The following is an 18,607-nucleotide window of genomic DNA, read 5'->3' as shown; positions in this document are numbered from 1 at the left end:
CTCCTTTTCTTTTTCCTTTTATTTTCTTGTTGTCCAAAGCAGTAATTTTATACACACACATATATATGTCACATACCAAGCAAACGAAGGATTGCTATAGCAACCTTTTCTAGGAATTTGCTCCTCTTTTCTTGGATGATTAGAGGGCAACTAGCTTAGTAGAACTGGGATACCTCATCATGCAATATCAGTAGATTTTACTCTGCTTTGAAACTAAATGATGCAAGAAATAAACTATCAGTACAATTTATTCCTGATTCCTTGAGTACTGAAATGAGATCAGAATACATGCTATAAAGGTACAAGTCATTTCTTAGTCTTTACATTGCAGGCATAACAGGAGACAAATTCCATGTAATTATTATTTGACCCTCTGTTTACACAAAGAGAAAACAAAGCTAGACACTGAAGAATATCAGAAAAGTTTCCAGAAAACAGAGTTTGCCATGACATTCTAGCAGCATGATAGTGACACCTGAACAGTATCTCTGTTGTGTAGTTGAGAACAAGAAATGGAGCAGGAACGAGACCTGCCCCAAAAATAGGCAGGGATGGGATCAGAAATCAGATGTCCGGTCTAAACTTTTAACTATGGAAGATCTTCCCAACACACATACCCTGCCAAGCACGTGCTAAAGCTATAGGGGACCAGAATGTTGCTACTCCAGGCTCTGACAAGGTAGCACTAGTCCTGGAGTGATGCAGTGAAGAGAGAAAAAGAAGCAGGTCCTAAAGACGAGAGCAAGTTTAAGCTTCAGAGAAATCTAGAGACCTTAGCTTTAAGCATTGCTCCTATAGCCCTTACTCAGATGGAAGAAGCCACAAAAATTCTGGATGGAGAAATATCACAGGTCCTTACACACAGGCATCTAGATTCCTTATCCTACTAGGGATACATATTATTTCCCTGTTATCCTTTGCACATATAGCTGCGAAAGGCATTGGCAGAAATGTCTGATGTTTGCTCTCTTTGCAAGTCTTGACAGTACCTCCCAGGTAACCAGAAGACCTGCACATTCTAGAGGCTGTTTAAGTGAGACAACCATCACCCTTCCACTTCACTTGAGGGCCCAGGATGGGCAATATTTGAACAGGCATATTTAAAGGATAGAAGGTAATACTGTTTCAATCCTTTCTGTAAAATTGGACATAATCTCCGCCATCACTGTTTTCACAGGATAAGGTCACTCTTTGCAAAAACAGACAGCTGGAGGTAATATGCTATTGGAGCTTTTTCATATGGGGAGAGCAACTGCACAGAGCTAGTGCAGAGATGTATGCATCTGGTGTCAGATTTGCTGCATGAGCTGCACAAAACTTTGATGAAAGAAAGTCATGGGGGATTCGCTTAAGTTTGTCTTCCATTTCTTGGATCACAGTATCACAGTGGGCTCCTATTCCTCTACTAACAGAAGTGGGATTAGGCTATTGCTGAGCAGCAGAACTACATGCTGAAATACAAGCCAGCAGAGAAAAAGATCAAATTCAGTTTTCATGTGAGATACTTTGTACCAACTCCTGCTGTTTTTCATTGTGTGCATCACTGAAATTTCTCATGATTCTCTAGAAGGATGAAATGTTGATGTGTGTCATGAACTCCACATCTTCAGTGTTATCACGTTGGACTCCTATCAGTTGTCTAAGAGATGGAAAAACCCAGCAGCAGGCAGTAAGTGTCCTCTTTTAAGATGTCTCTGTCCAGTTTTTACAGACTTCCTGGGAGCTTTAATCTATAAATCAGCCCTCTAGGTAGTCTGAGGTCTTCATTGTCATCTTGATTTATGACCATAATCCACTAGGTCATCATAGAACATGCATAGCAAATTTGTAAAATTGGATTGATGTGTCCATTACAGAAACTTTAATCAACCCTGAATGTTCTATGTGCCATTCTTCAATTGGACAGCAGACTGTTTCAGCTAGAAAAAGAGTGTCTTAGAAGTTAGATTATGCAGTCAAGTGTTTTTGCCATCTGCTACCAAGACCTAGGGGACAGACAGTAACCTACCCTGCATGGAGAAAGATAACATTGTGACCACGTAAATGAAACATGCCAATTGTTATGGTTTTAAATAGTGCTTATGCAACACAGGTGGTTTCAAATAGTACTTATAACAGATGGTAATGTTCATAGAGTAAATTGTCACGGGACAGCAGTGAGCTGAAATGACCACAAAGAAAGAAGATCTTTAGTAAAAAATAGGTAGTGAGATAAAATGAGATGTATAGTTGCGCTTAAAGAACATGCTCAATGTTCTCTGAATGAATAACCTGAATACAGAAGCATAAAATCTCACCAAGACAAGTAATTATGTTCCTCCTCCTTTTCTTGGCAGGACTCCACTATATGCACTAGCTGTCCTAAGCTATTCAATCTCTTTGTTTTACAGTTACTGGATCCAGTATCTCTGCATCCTTCTGGGCTTAATGCTGTACTGTCTTCTGGCCATAGCAGGTAATAGTTGAGTAGCTGGCTACCATTTTGTCCTAGGGACCATTTAATCGGATCTGGGAAGTACGTTTTACACTTAGCTTGTTCATCTTGAAGAGAGAAGAAACTGTCTGCTGAAGGTGATCTCAGAGACTGCTTTCTCTCTGACAGCATGATAGAGGGAGGTCAAATTTTCATGGACCGGCTGGTCTTCTGAGTGGAATGCTACCCTGAAGTGTTCAGATTTCTTTTAGTGCCGAATTAGACTCTTACAGTACACTCATCTGTGATCCTCAAGGGAGAGAACAAGCCTTCACAAAAGATCTCCAACTCTTGATGTATTCTGCCATTAGAAGCTATACAATACCATTGTCCTTCCCCAGTAGGACACTGGGGAAATCACTTCATCGAGATGAGGTTTGCTGGAGCTGCCTGTAATGAAAAGCTCTGATCAAGAAGCATCAGGGAGAAAAGAGCTGCCTTTCATCACTCAAAGAGAAAGATAGGTGTACTTTGTCAGAGTTTGAGAAGAGCAGTATCTATGTGATTTGCTTTCTCTCTCCCACAAGGCATAGCTGTTATAACCAAATTACTGTCTGCTTGCTGAGTGAAGGTGCAGGATATTCAGCAAAGTTTCACTGCCTGGCCACATTCCATCTCTTCATGGGAGTGGCTTGGAAAGGCTTCTTACCAGCTTGAGCTAACATTCAGTCTAGGACAAGCCAGCAAACTTGTGCTGTTCACCTTCATTCTTCTGCACAAAGATTAGGAATCAAGATGAATTTGTGAGGTTCTCCAGAAAGACTCTTTCTCACAAGCGCAACTTAATGGTATCACGTATCTGAGAGCAGGCTGAACCTAAGTGTGAGCTCTTTGTTGGAGAAGTTTGTTACTTAAAATTGTCCTGCTAATCCTTGGCAAGAGAGAAGCTCTTCATTATGAATCTGACACCACTCACAGCATGAATACACTCATGAATAACTACCACAGCACACTACAGCATTTGGTTTTATGATAATATTCTCATTTTTAAAGACATAATTACCTGTGTGACTATCGGCTTGCATGTATAAGAAGCCATCATCACCAGTACTGATGAAATATCTGTTTACTTCTGTATTTTAAAAATACTCCCATTGCTGTTTTGATCTTTTTGCTTGTTTTGTTATATTTTCAGATAAAAGTTCCCTCAGGCAGAAGAAACTTCTACTATGTCTCATAAAAAGATGATTTTCCCATCTCCAGGCCCCTTTGCAATATGATGCTTCTCACTGTTTGTTTGTTCACTAAATCTTTATTAAATTTCCCAGCAAAACATACAACTGCATGTGACAAAAGTACTTGTTCATCTAGTAAATACATTTTGTAATTTAATGTTACTGTGTATTAAGTTCTAAATTCACTGAAGGAAGAAAATATATATATTTTTAAAGTAACATAAAAAGCAAGCTTTTTTCAATTCAGGACTTAAAGGCAGCACAGACCTTAAGTAATGATGTCACACTGTCAACAGATGGACATGGAGAAAGCTCTGTTGAAAGCTCTGTGTTAATTTGTGAATGTTATCCACCTTCCCAAATACAGTTACGGAAATGACCTCATAACCAGCCCTCTCTAGCACTGGGCAGAATTTTTCATGCTTCAGTAAATGTAATCTAAAAAGGGCTCTCATGAAAACTGAATCCCATTCTACACCTAATGGCAAAGGTTGAGCATGGTTATCCAAATCATTCAAGCCTTTTGCATTGGCAGTGTATCAGAGGATCAGAATCACAATAATTTGCTTATGTTTGAATCTGGTCATCTGAAATTTCATAGTAGAGACTTTGATGTCTGACATTATGAGTCCCCAGGTGTATCCGCTTGGAGCCCTTGCCATATCAAATATTGTGTTTCTGATCAGTCCAACATTTGCTGTGTTTCACACCAAACTTAATGTGCTCAGTGACTTGCTCCTACAACGGATATAGCAGCAATTAGCTGCCTCAAGCCTGGCAGTGGTTAACAAAGCTGCCCCGTAATAGACATACTGAAAAAGTACCATCTGCTTCCTGATAGAGGGATACATTTTTTTTCTGTTGACATGAAACAATATGAGCAGTTGAATACCCAAGGTGACAAGATAATGGAATTTTCCAAGTCTTAAATAAAGGAAGATAACATAAATACGTCTTTGCCATTTAAAATGTATGGCAGAAAATTTTTGTTCCATTCTTGCAACTTGCTGCAACACCAAAAAGCTAAAATAATTTTTTCTAAACTCAAGATTGTCTTCCAATCAAAAAATATACTTGATGATTAATCTTAGTGCTGTATCTTTTATTTTAATGATTTATCCAGTGTCCGCAGTTGATGCACTTGTAATAAATTACTTACAATTCACTTCAGACCCTCCCTTCCTTTGCATCTCTCCTGTGTTCTACAGTCTGTGGTGGGGACAGTAAATCAATACCATGAACATTATATTGTGTGCATCTAGAATAACACCAGAGAAACAGAAAACACGAATAGTTTTTAAAGAGAATTTTTAAAGTGATGTCTCTAGACTTCACTCAACAAGGTCCACACTGCTGGGAAAACAGGGCCAGAGAGCTTGATGGACACTCTTTCAGCTCTTCCCACAGATCCCGTCCATGTGCTTCTGGAACACAGGTCATTAGGTAGAACAATCTTATCACCTGGTGAAAGACAGAGAGGCTTTCTCAGGCAGGCTGACCACAGAGGGTTTGGCAGCCATGCACAGTTAGCCTATCCACCATCTAAGAAAGCAAGGGAGGGGGTGGGCACCTTGGGCACCATCAGAGCAACAATTTATTTAATGTCTGGTTGATTTTTTTAACATACATCTTAGACAGAACAAAAAAAAAAATAGAGAAGAGAAATTGTTGTTTTGGTTAATAATAATAGGAAAAAAGGAAGGAGGGAGGGAGGGAGGAAGGGAGGAAAGAAGGGGGAGAGAGAGAGAGAGAGAGAGAGACAGGGAGAGGTCCTGTATAGGCAAGCAGGTGTTTTAATATCAGTACATTTCTATGTAACAGATGGACTGTCGAAGAACTGTGACCATTCAAATAAGTGAGCATAATTAGCTACAAGGGGAAAGGAATTATGAAGTAGGTCTGGGTTACAGGAAAGCTGTCCAAAGAAAACATGGACTGGAGTATGTTCCTCTTCCATTTCAAATTATGTTGACAAATCCTAGCACGGTACTCCAGTCCATTCAAGCTGGAGACAAGAGCCTCATAGGTTACCCACTCCAGCCATACTACTTTCATTCAGTTGTGATCAGCATCAGAGGAGTAGGTTCTGTCAGGAACACCAACTTCTTCAAGCCAAGATTTTCAGTACCAGCTTCAAGTAAAAGTCAGCCCTCACCAAACCTGAGACACAGCAAGGTGTCTGAAGAGCAGTAATTTCTCCAATATTTCTTTGACTAATTTGCAAGCTCATTTTTCTTTCTATTCCTATTTTTTTTCCTTAATTCCTATGGGTCTTTCCATCCTCTTTCCTGAGATACACTGATCAGAGAGACAGGGGAAGAGAACCAGAGAAAGGAGAAGAAATAGGATACTATGGATCTCCCTGTTCCCAGATCATAAGGATGCAAATTTTAACAGCTTTTACCCCTTATATCCATGGTATAGATAGTAATTTCCAAATTTCTTAGTCCTTCATTGAATTCTATCTCATGGTTAGGTTGACATTTGTCATCCATGCATTGAATGTTGGCTGCTTCATTCTCAAACAGATTCTTTAAGATCTTATCAGTGGCAAAAATAAATCAGTGTGTGTTACGGCAAGCTTTGGACAACGAGGAGGCAAGACAGATGCCTGATTTGCAATGAGGGCCTCAGACTCATACTGCCCTTTTGTATCTCTGGTGTCAGCCTTATCACGTATTTTTTCCCAACTCAGATCTTTATTACACAATTTCTAAAGACTAAAGGCTTTTCTCTGCAACAGCATTTAATGTCCTAAGAATTTTCAGTGTATGTGTTATGAAGCAGTCTGCCATTTCTCCCTTTCCTTTCTGTTTTCTGTGCTGCCACCAGGGCCCCATGCAACCTGCTCTTGAGTGCCTCCAGAGATTGGACATCACAGCTTCTCTGGGCATCTGTGCCAGGGCCTCACTATCCTCTGAGTACAGAATTTCCTCCTAACACCTAACTTCTTCTCTTTTAGTTTAGTCATTCTCTCTTGTATTACCACAATCAGATTGCGTAAAAAATCAGTCTTCCTCCTGTTTATAAGCTCTTTTTAGGTATTGGAAGGCCACGGTGAGGTCTCCTCAGAGCATTCTCTTCTCCAGTGTGAATAAGCCCAAATTCCTCAACCTTTCTTCATACAGGAGAGGTTCTCCAGATCTCTGATCATCTTTGTGGCCCTCCTCTGGACCTGCTACAAATTCTCTGTCTGTAGAAAATTTCATCCACTTATTCAGCCTGTTCAGGATGCCTGAAAAGTACATTTACTGCAGGGTTATTCATATTGGTCTGCTCTGTAATCCATATGCTCTCATTTGGTTAATCATGGTCTGAGTCAATTGTATGAGCTACAACATGACCAAGCATCTGGTTCTGTGCTTTGGTCGCAGCAACCCCATCCAATGCTACAGGCTCCAGGCAGAGTGGACAGAAAGCTGCACCGAGGAAAATGTATCTGAATGTGTTAGCTGACAGCTAGCTGCACATAAGCCAGCAGTGTGCTCAGGTGGCCAAGAAGGCCAATGGCATCCTGGTTTGTATCATTAACAGCGTCACCAGCATAAGCAGGGAAGGGATCGTCCCTCTATACTCAGCCCTGGTGAGGCCACACCTTGAGTACTGTGTCCAGTTTGGGGCTCCTCACTACTAGAACGACATAGAGGTCCTAGAGCATGCCCAGAAAGGGCAACAAAGCTGGTGTGGGGTCCGGAGCACAGGCTTTATGAGGCATGGCTGAGGGAGCTGGGATTGTTCAAACTGGAAAAGAGGAGGCTCACAGGTGACCTAATTGCTCTCTACAACTCATGAAAAGAAGTGGTGGTGAGGTGGGAGTCAGCCTCTTCTCCCAGGTAGCAGCAATAAGATGGAAAAGAATGGCCTCAATCTGCACCAGAGGAAGTTCAGGTTGGATGTTAGGAAACCTTACTTCTCAGAAAGAGCTGTGAGGCAGTGGCACAAGCTGCCTAGGGAGGTGGTGGAGTCACCAACCCTGCAGGTGTTCAAGAACAATGTGGATGTGGAACTGAGGGACATGGTTTAGTGGGTGTGGTGGTGATGGGCTGGTGATTGGACTTTGTGATCTTAGAGGTCTTTCTAGCCTTAATAATTCTATGATTCTATGATCATCCATGCCTAGGCAGAACTCCATGTATTCCTGCTCCTCTCTAAAAAGCTAATCTCTAATAGAGGCAAATTTCACTCCTCAAGTAGAGATCAGAAACCCATCAGAACCCAAACTTCTGTCTGCCGAATATCCTTCATAGCACTGTGGCTTTGCAGTTCTGTTCCAAACACAGATGCCTGTCCTATATTTGTCCTAGAAGGGTGCTGCCTTCATTTCTAGAATCCTGAATTCACAACAGTTACTATTACTTACAAAATCATACAGTGATATTTTTATTTGTCTTCTCGATTGATTCCTTGAAGCCCTCATTATTAAAAACGACAACAAAAAGACATACAATAAATAAATTTAAAAAAAACCACACACACAAAAAAAAAACAACCAGCAAATAGTGACCTGGCATATTCTGGCATATAGTATCTCCTCAGGTCTGGATGACTGTGGATGTTCAACGAGGGTATATCAAAATGAGCCTTTTGGCACTATGTAAATGAGAATGAGGGTAAATGCTGGGGGCATAGAGTAAACAGGCAGGGAAGTACAAAGTGTGCTGAACTACCCAGGAATAAAGGAATTGAACTGAAAAATACAAAGTCAGAATGAGATGCAACCACCTTGTACACCTGGACTCTGTTGGCCCGCATTATATCCAGATTTCTAAGTAAAATGTGTCACTCTGGATCAGAAGATCAGGATCAAAGATAAACACAATGTGGATAGTACCGAGTGGTGATTTCCAAGCCTAACAAAGTTCCCACATGTTTCAGAGAGAGAGTCCGCCCCACAAAGTGGACACAGCCAGTGCTATTCATTGGCTGAGTTGGGATGTGAAACAATTATCCTGATTCTCTTTTCTTTCTGACTTTCTACCAGGTTTGACAACTGCTATTGAGTTGAAGGGCATCCAGTCATTTTTAGGCTATGAGATGAAGCTAAAAATGTCCCCGTGTTCCCTGAGTCTGAGACTGGTGTGATACAGGTTGTCCTAGAAATTCAGTGGCTATAAAAAGTCACCCTAGTTAGTCTTTCCCATTGAGCCTTGGTACGTAATCATTGAGCAGAACATTAAAATATTGAGAACAAGCAGAGAAGAAAAAATTCTCCACCCTACAGTTACTTATACTGAAGGAAAAAGAAATTAGTAAGAACACAGAGCAACATAAATAATCATTGCTGTGTTGTATCAATCAAGATCTATCCATGTCTACAAATGTCTGAAAAAAGAAAGGACCTGATTAAGTCACAGCTTCTATTTGCACAGAAATCATGATTTGACAAGCCACAGTGTCTCTCTTCAAGTCCATTATTAGTCCCCTAAATGGGTAAGGTTAGACAGATCAGCACTGCATAATTTCACTTGATTTGCACCAGGCAGCTGTGATTTGACCACTGGGAATCAGAAATTGTTACCCCAGGTCACTGATGGTATCACGTCATGCAAATATCAGCAGGAAAACTGCATCCTACTCCTGTTGCATTGCTTCTGTGCAGCAACTTCATGTACTGAAAAGCATTTTCTGCTTCTTGAAATTTGTTTTTTTTTCTCCACTTTGAAGAAAAGATAGATCTGAAAAACAGAAAACAGCAGAGCAAGGATGTATATTTGCGTAACAGTGAACTATAACTACCAAGGTGACTTTGAGCTGATTCTGCAGCAATCAGCCCTGCTCGTCACAGTGCAAGGGCTGAGGATGAGCCCACAAGATTTAACTTGCTATTTAAATCAGACTTGTTAAAATGGTGAGTCCGGAGTCTTAGAATCATAGAATATCTCAAATTGGAAAGGACCCATAAGGATCATTGAGTCGAAACCCTGGCTTCACACAGAACCACCCATGATTCCAAGATTACCAGCAGCCTGGTACATATAATTGCTTCGCTCAGAGATCCTAATCTTCTCTAACAGTGGCTAACACCCATAACCTTCTAGTGTTACTGTCAAGGGAGAACATCTGTCATCTTTTATGCTGCATTTCAGCAACCAAAGGGAAGAGAAGAAAGCTGGATATCGAAAGGAGCTCGGACCTCCTGATAAACCTTGCTTTGTGGAAAGAAGGTTCCAAGCTCCAAGATTTCTCCCATATAACACCAGCAAGCATGATATTAACAACCCCACTTCTGAAGTTGGACAAGGAGATTGTTTTGCCTCATTCCTGAAAATGATACTCTGCACGGCATTGCAGAAGCAGCCTAACAGAGCTAGGAGACATGGAAACAGCACAGAGAAGCAGACAACACCAGTCTTCAGGCTGGAGAATTCCTTCCTGTTCTTCATCCAAGTGTGATGCCTTTTGCCATATACAACATGCCCTGATAAGCTGATGCACTGTGGTAAAGCACATGTAAAACTGCAAGTGCTACTGAGGACCATGGAACTAACCCTTATCCTGTCCACTGAGTGATGCATTCTTTTAATAAATTTAGGAGAAATTTAAAGCTATTATATGTAAAGCTATTTACAATCATTTCTAATATTTGTTTACCTTGCATGAAGCAACAGATGAGTCAGTTCAAACGACAGTAGAAAACTTATTTCATAATCTGTTGGGTTTTCTGACAGCCAAACTATACTCCTTGGAATTCCAGGGAAATACAATAAATTAGCTTTCACTCCGGCTGACGTGACATATGATTTCTCATCTAGAAAAGAAAAGCATATAAAAAAATAAACTAAGTTTGTAACTTAAACCATATCCACATCTTTTATTTTGCACAACTTATGTTTTTCCCTTAAAGCAATTTGAAGAGAAGATTTTCAGGCAGATACAGACACAAATCTCCTATGAATTCCAGTTCGACTGATATTGTTACGACCTCTCCACAGCAATTTTCCTTCTCTTGCTTTCTTTTTTCCTTCATGTCTCTGTGAAGGCTAAAATTACAAGATGTCAAAGCAAATAAATCAGCTTAATTAAAGCTTTTATTGAAGAAGTACAGTTTGCAGAATGCATATCACGCTTTATTTCATATTTCCTCTTTAGAAGAAAAGATGAAAGCCTCCTAAGATTTGCATTTAAATATGCAACGTCCATGCCCTATCTGGCATCATATACAAACCTTTCAGCACAGACATGCACTGGCTGGTGGTACAATTCTGGCAGAACCTTCCATGTCTGCATGTGGAAAAGCAATAAATGAATGTCTGGGACAGCCCACAATGGCTCATGCAGCCCATCATTTTAACATCAGGGAAAGACTTTGCTCCTGTAGAGAGTGTTTGCTTACTTATTGGTCAGCTGGTGAATTTACCTCACATTTAAGTAGCTAAATAGCAAAATAAGTAGATGTAATCTCTTAGTAATTTTCACAGAAGACAGTCTTCAGTTCCAGGCAAACAAACACACCTCAGTGTTTCTACAGTTTCTAGCACTCCAGGGAAGCAGCTTGTTCCTCCTATTCATTTGTAAATACCTGAATGGTACCACCTCAAGAAATGCATTATCTCAGTGACACGTAGGACACTTTTTCTTGAGCTTTTTCCAACTGCCCAAGTGAGAAGACAGAGCAGGGAAGGGAAATGTGCAGAGTGGATGCCAATGTGAGCCCAGTAGCATAGGCAACACCCAAACCTGTTTCCTAAGGAAACACCATTATTTTCCACAATTTTCAGCACCTTAAAGTGTCTCAGAAGTACCTCCTTCCAAAACCATGTTTGCATGTCAACCATCACAAAATAAAATGTTTGTTCTTAAGGACGTAAATAGAATTGCCACTAACATGTTTTATTGTCCTCATTATGGACATAATAGCATCTGTAAGTCATCATGCAATGCTCACACTGCTGATAAGCCATAAGTAACTCACGGGGTTTCAAACCCCCTTGCTGCATAGTTCCTGTACACCTTCATCATGGTCCTGTTTCTGCACTGTAAGCCACAGTGAAATCACATCCCTGTATCTGAGCAGCCATTCTGCTTCACAAAAGTGCTGATGATCTTAAGCTCTTTTATTAAAGTCAGAGAATTCACTTTATAGCTGGGTATAATTCTGTAAAGAGAGGATTCAGTGCAAAATATCCTCTTCAGGATTCAAAACTTTCCTGAGAATTTATGTGAGGTGCAGGTTGAAATTTCATTGTGATTTGGGCTAAAATTATCACTCTACTGTTTTGCTCATTTTCTAAAGAAAAGATGGGAAGTCCACATTAACACAAGAAAGAACTTCTTCACTGTGAGAGTGATAAAGCGCTGGAACAGGGTGCCCAAGGAGGCTGTGCAGTTTCCTTCTCTGGAGATACTCAAAACCTGCCTGGACTCTTTCCTGCGTGACTTGCTAGCTGCTTTAGCAGTGGGCTGGACTCGATGATCTCCAAGGGCGCCTTCCAACACCTGTGGTTCTGTGATGCTTTGATACAGTTAGAAAAAAACAGTGGTCACGCAGATACTCAAGTCCCATACAAAGGGCTGTGCTCAGCATGCAGGTTTTGTGTAGCAGCTGCGCACCATCTGAACTTGTCAGAGGGCCACCGTGTCTGCCCAGTTCTCTGGGTCCATGGTATCAGCGTGGCCAGGGCCAGAGGAGAAGGGACGTAGACAGTGGCATGTGTTTTTATGATTTAACAGCAACCTCACAAATGAAGTTGCTAACAACCAACTCTATTCATCCTACTTAATTATATTTGAAGTTTGTGTCACTGATAGTGCGGTTTTGCTCTTGTGGTAACCTCATGCCCAAATTTCTAGTGACACGCAATCCATTACCTTCTGCACACAGGAAGGAACATGGGACAGCCCTATGGTGCTTTAGTTCGTTGTCCAGTCTTTGGTGGAATCATATATCATAGAATGGCCTGTGTTGAAAAGGACCACAATGATCATTTAGTTTCAACCCTCTGCAGGATAGGACATGGATGGAAGGCAGAGGCTTTGAAAAGAAACACAATTGACAATCATAAAAGCACAATTTGCTTCTCTCTTCAAAAACAACAACAACAAAAAAATCATTCTTTTGTCTTCATTAAGAAAGTAGTAGGTAATTAAATGGAATGCTCTTACTGAAAAAAAAAACTTTTTGCAACCTAAACCTTTTTTTTCCCAAGAGCAAATTTTGTCAGAAATGTTTTTTTAAGTTTTCACAGAAAAATAATCAATTTCACCCTGGCAGCTCTGTGCGTTTTCATTACCCAGAGAAATGTATAATACCATACTGTATTTTCCAAAGGTACTGAAACTTCAGCTTTCCCCAAACCACTGCAGATTATCTCTGGCAATGAGTACTGCACAATAATTCTGTATGTCTAGTTATGATTTTTATTCAGTGTGATACAATTTACTGCAGTGCTTCATTCTATTAGTAGGTCTCCCTGAAACTGTTCCCAGGGGTGATATTTGGTATATGATGGGATGTACTTTAACTGACTAATCACCTGAATGGGAGGTGCATAGCCAGGCGCAGCTCTATATCATAATATTGAGAGCACACAGTTTTCTCCAGCAAGCAATTTACCCCCCCCTCTTGTGAAATAACGTGAGGATCTCACCCACCTCACTATCTGGTCTCTGTAGACCTGAGATCTGAATACCTCAAATTCCAAGTATTTCAGAATGCAGGTTTTCCTCTATAGCTTTTCTGCAGGTGTCTTGTGATTGGTTATGCTTCTGCAAGGATTTAGAATACAGAAGAAAAAAAAAATACTTTGAGCACTGCTCACTCAGAATACATGCTATTATTGCTAAGAGATTGCAGAAAGTGCACCAAGTTCAGATTGATGGAGAAGGAAGCACAAAGCACAGGAAAGGTGCAGGGCATGCTATTTGCAGCTATTAGTTCCATCTGAGTGCAATTTTTCCTGTTGCTAGTCATTACTGAAGATTCATAAGGACCAATGACAGGTGAAACAGTTTGTTACTGCACTGAAATTCATGCAGCATCTCTTGATTTCCACTCCCTGCCCACCTCCCAACACCTAACCCAATTTTTTTTCCCTCTTATTTAGATTTTAAGGATGAAATCTCCACAGTCACAAGAGAATTACAACTGAAAGGCTCCAGCTCCTCATTGAGAAGACTTGGTTTTATTATGCTATGCTTTTAAAACTCTCTGTAATATTCAACCTTGGCCTGGAGAAAGAGAATGACTGAGACTGCAAATTCTTCAAAGATAAAGGGATATGTTACAGGGAAAGCAGAAGGGATAGAAAGGAGTAAGGAGTAAGGCAGGGAAAAGAGGTCTTAAGGTAGAAAGCAGTGTGGATAATGTCCAGAGAAGTACCAAGAGAAGTCTGTGATTGTCAGGGGCTGCTCAGCTGCATGCCATGATGGTTTTAACTCATCCGATGGCACAGAGCAAAGTACTTCCAGGTTTCTCTGGAAAAAAGAGACATCTCCTCTGAATTCCCTTTCTCCTTTCTCAGTACATGTCCATTTCCGTATACCAATACCATCAGCTCAACCAGCAGACAAAGTGCAGGAACTTAGAGAAGCAGATCTCATGCTCTCTACACCTTCTCATCTGTGAAAAGAGGAGATAGTTGTTTTACATATGCAGAGAAAAGTCTTGTAGTTGGCATAATGTAGAATCAATTATTAAAGCAGGTAGTATAAATTATACTGGAAGCATGCATCAGATATATACCAGTTGGCATTCATAAGTTACATTCCCCAGAGCTGAAAATCCATATTCAACAAAATAGTACTATTTTAGTACTATTAAATATTATATCCTTCACATACCATTACATCTGGTTGTTTATACATGTCATTTCAGCCTAAGATGACTACATTCCAAACACTTCCTGCAGTCACTGATTTCCAGAAAATCTTTTCCATTTCCATAAAGCTGGATGCATATAGAAAGATTTTTTTCCTGGAAGAGATTGCTTCCTCTCAGTTACAGGTTCACATGCTCTGGCATGTGTCCCACTTTCCCATATAGCTATATGCAGTGGACAGAAACAAGCTTGACAAGGCGGTGAATCTTGTCACAGAATCATAGAATCACAGCATAGTTTGTGCTGGAAGGGACCTTAAAGCCCTCCCAGTTCAAACCCCATGCCATGGCCAGAGCTGCCCCCCCATCAGATCAGACTGTCCAGAGCCCCATCCAACCTGGCCTTGAGCACCTGCAGGGATGGCACATCTACAGCTTCTCTGGGCAGCTGTGCCAGGGCCTCACCGCCCTCTCTGTAAAAATTTTTCTCTCACATCTAATCTCATTCTTCTCTCCTTCAGTATACAGCCATTCCCCCCATCCTATCACTATTTAGCCATGTAAAATTTTATTTATCTCCTGTTTATCATCTTGCTTTTAATGTTGGAAGGCCACGATGATGTCTTGCTTCAGCATTCTCTTCTGTATTGCTTTCTAATTTAAATTCCGGCATCTAGTCTATCTTCATAGGAGAGGTGATCCAGCACTCTGATCATCTTTGTGGCCTTCTTCAGACCCTCTTCAAAAGCTTTACATCTCTCCTGAGCTGGGGCCCTAAACCTGTATGCAGTACTCTAGAAGCAGTACTCAGGAAGGCAGAATAGTGGGAAACAGTTCCCTCATCCTGCTGACCACCCCACTTTGATGCAGCCTGAGGGGCTCTGAGTGCCTGATCCAACTGAAGGTGTCCCTGTTTATTGCAGAAGCGTCGGGCTGGATGGCCTTTAAGGGTTCCTTCCAACTAAAACCATTCTATGATTCTATGATGACTAGTATGGGCACATTTAATCTTCAGTCTTTGGATATGATAAGAAACAATTGTGACATGGGTTCAGAGGAACTAGCAAAATCAAAGTAACACTGAATGGAATTTGGTTACTAGCAAGTCCTCTCTCAAGTGAGAGAGGTCACCTCAGTTCTACGCTGCTGATAGCTCTTTTCCAGGATTACTGTAAGAAAGACAAAGAATGGATTTTATTGGAGAAATCTCTTTTACTGTTAGAAGCATGTGTGAGACCTCTATACCATCGCAGTCCTGCTGAGGAGCTGCATTCTATGAAAAGAGTGTTAGTGGGGACAGGGAAAAGTAAGTGGAATGATTAGCTGGCAGATACAGCTACTGGCTAACAACAACTAGCAGAAACGGTTAACAAAATCAGTAACTACACTGCTCAGTATGAACACCAAGTGAAGCCTGGCCAACAGCCTAGCTGGAGAGAACTGGCTGAGTTCTACCATTTGACATCTTTCTAAACCAACAGCATGTGAGTGCGGTACTGCTAAAGAAGCCTGTACCGGAGCAGTGAATTTAACTCAGTTCAAGCCACCAGCTCAAGAACGGTTCTGAAGTCTCTGGCTATAACACAGACTTTTAGGGTGATCCTGAAAAGTCACTTCGTAGCTGTATACCTCATGGTGCACATATTGCCTTCTTCAGCTTGGATTGTAAAGTCTTTTCTATCACATTTCTAGGGCTCTTTGCTGGGACAGTAATAATGTAATTCACCTTTCGGCCTGCCCAAGACCTCTGAACGCAGCAGCTTACATTACAATTAAACTGCAGTATACTACAGCAGCTCTTAGTACAGTGCACTGATCTTCTGATTGTCCAGAGCATAAACACAATTGCTTCCTTTCATGACATACACCTATTTGAACTGCCTAAACCTCTAATTTAAACATTCCATGCTGGAGTTCTTCCATCTTGTCTGTATGAAACTGGTATGATTCCAAAAAGCAATTGAAAAGCACATTTGTGTGCTGAACACAGGAAAATACAGCTCCTGTTTTCAGCAAAAACTGTTGTATTTCACTGTTTACTGAAGTAAGCCTGCAAGAGAATACCAGTTATGTCAGTGTAGCCTAGAATTAATTAAGCTCTTAGTTTAAAAATAACAGAAGGAGAAATAAACCCTGCATGTTTACTTTTCATGCATATTTGTTTTTGGCCCTATGTGGTGTTACAAGTTCTCCCCATCTTTATCTTAACTAATGAGATTTTTCTTTTTTTTTTCTCCCCCTGTTCTGTTGAGGAAGGCAGGTGAGAAACCATCTGAGTGGGCATCCAGCAGCCAGCCAAGGTAAACCTACCACATCTTCAAAATAATTTACTCATGAAACCATCAACATTTATTCACTTGATTTTCCAATCTATCCGTAATTGGCCAAGCTTTATTCACAGCCAATCAATTCCATTATCAGAAGTTATTTAAGGAAGCTGTATTAGTGCAAAATAGTCATGCTACTGCTGTATTCCTTCTAAGAAGAGTTTATGCTCTTGGATATGCATACTATCTGTGGAAAAGCTGAGTAGCTAAGTTGAACTTAAAAAATAACAGAATTCCTCACATCTTACAAGCTTACTTAGTTTGCTGGACCTCTGGTGATTTAAAGGTGACTAGAACTACCAATGAGACATTTCTACTGCAGACATGCTAATGAACTCACTAACAGAGTTCAAAACCAGATTGCAATCAATGGGATTCTCATTTTTGCAGTTTCTTTAAGGAAGCTGATGTATCTAGGATTCTTTTAAGTTATTCTAGGCTAGTTCATGAAGAAAGAACGTGCTTATTTGCAGTCGTGCCATAATGTTGGTAGCCATGGTTCATTTCTGTCCCTTTGGCTCAAACATAGAGATAATATTTCTTAAGTAGTTTTTAATACTGAATTAGCTTCCTATTCCACGTATAATGAACTCCGCACTTGGTTGTACATAGTATGGGTGACAAAGTATGTAGAAATGGCTGTAAAACAAAGCTCCCAGTAAATATCTTGTGTTCAGATCCTATACTAGGCACTGTTGTTCAGGGAATATTCATCTTCCTCCAAGACAATCTCAAAACCAGAAAAAGGCAAAATCTTGGAAGCATATTTAGCTATCAACATTCAGCCAGGTCAAGTTCCAGCTTGACAAGCTGTTTACATTATGAGTAGAGCCTGAGCTAGGCTGAGAAGAAATCTCAGGGGAAGAATATTCATAGGAAATGGTTGTATGTTAAAGGAGGACATTTGCCTTCATGAAAAGAATAGTGGAACCACTTGCTGTATTTGTTGGAACAGTTGTAAATGGCTGAGAGAGAGAACTGGGAAGCTGATATCAGACATGAGAGCTTCTACAATCCATAAGATTCATGTCAGACTGTAATATTTGCAATAAGTAGTCCTGACTACTGAACAGTCTGGTTCTAGTATACACACAGGAAGGGAAATATGCCATGTACCTTAAGCATATTATTGTCCTTATGACCACCTGCCCACTGGGAATTGTAGTGCTTTGGCTACTGTACAAAACAAAACAAAAAACATCTGTCTCTATGCAGTATAGTATGTTTAATATATATTGATTCTGACACCTATCTGAGGTATGTGTAAGCCAAAGGAATATATCTGGAGATGGAAAAATACTCTGCAAGTCATGCAGAATGGATGTGCTTGATTATCCAAATCATACAGATTTTACCACATTGCAGTTATGTAGTAAATACACACATCTTTTTGTTCCCTCAATTCAGATTTATTTTATTTTATTTTTTTTTTTAAGAAAGGTAAAGACCTGCTTAGGAATCAAAAAGTGGTAGTCTGGGAAAAATATCTGTTTCTACCCATAATTACATGTGACTTCTATTTACAGGAAAAACAGGAAAACCTTTGATTGAGTCATCAGTTCACAGCATTCTTTATCACTTTTGAGATGGATTTCTAAAGAGCAATGGGAAAGAGATAAAAGCAGACAGGTTTAGAAAGACTACCTTTGTTTTTTAAGAAATAGATACTACAAGTGAGCAAAAACTAATGTAGCTGCTTTTTGCCAAAGATGAGGCTTTTTTAAATCCTGCCCAAAAGTCTAAGCTTACCTATCCAACCATTCTTATCTTCAGTTGTTGTTTCTCGATTCTCCAGACAGTCCTGAAAGGCTTAGAGAGTATAAAAACTCTATCAGAGCTTAGGTAAAAAAAAAAAAAGACAGAGTAGACAGACAGG

This window comes from Tympanuchus pallidicinctus, unplaced genomic scaffold (genome assembly GCF_026119805.1).
Source record: "Tympanuchus pallidicinctus isolate F22 unplaced genomic scaffold, pur_lepc_1.0 scaffold4, whole genome shotgun sequence".
NCBI classification, from domain to species: Eukaryota; Metazoa; Chordata; class Aves; order Galliformes; family Phasianidae; genus Tympanuchus; species Tympanuchus pallidicinctus.
The sequence above is the reverse complement of the archived record's forward strand: the minus strand, read 5'-3'. Positions refer to the sequence as shown.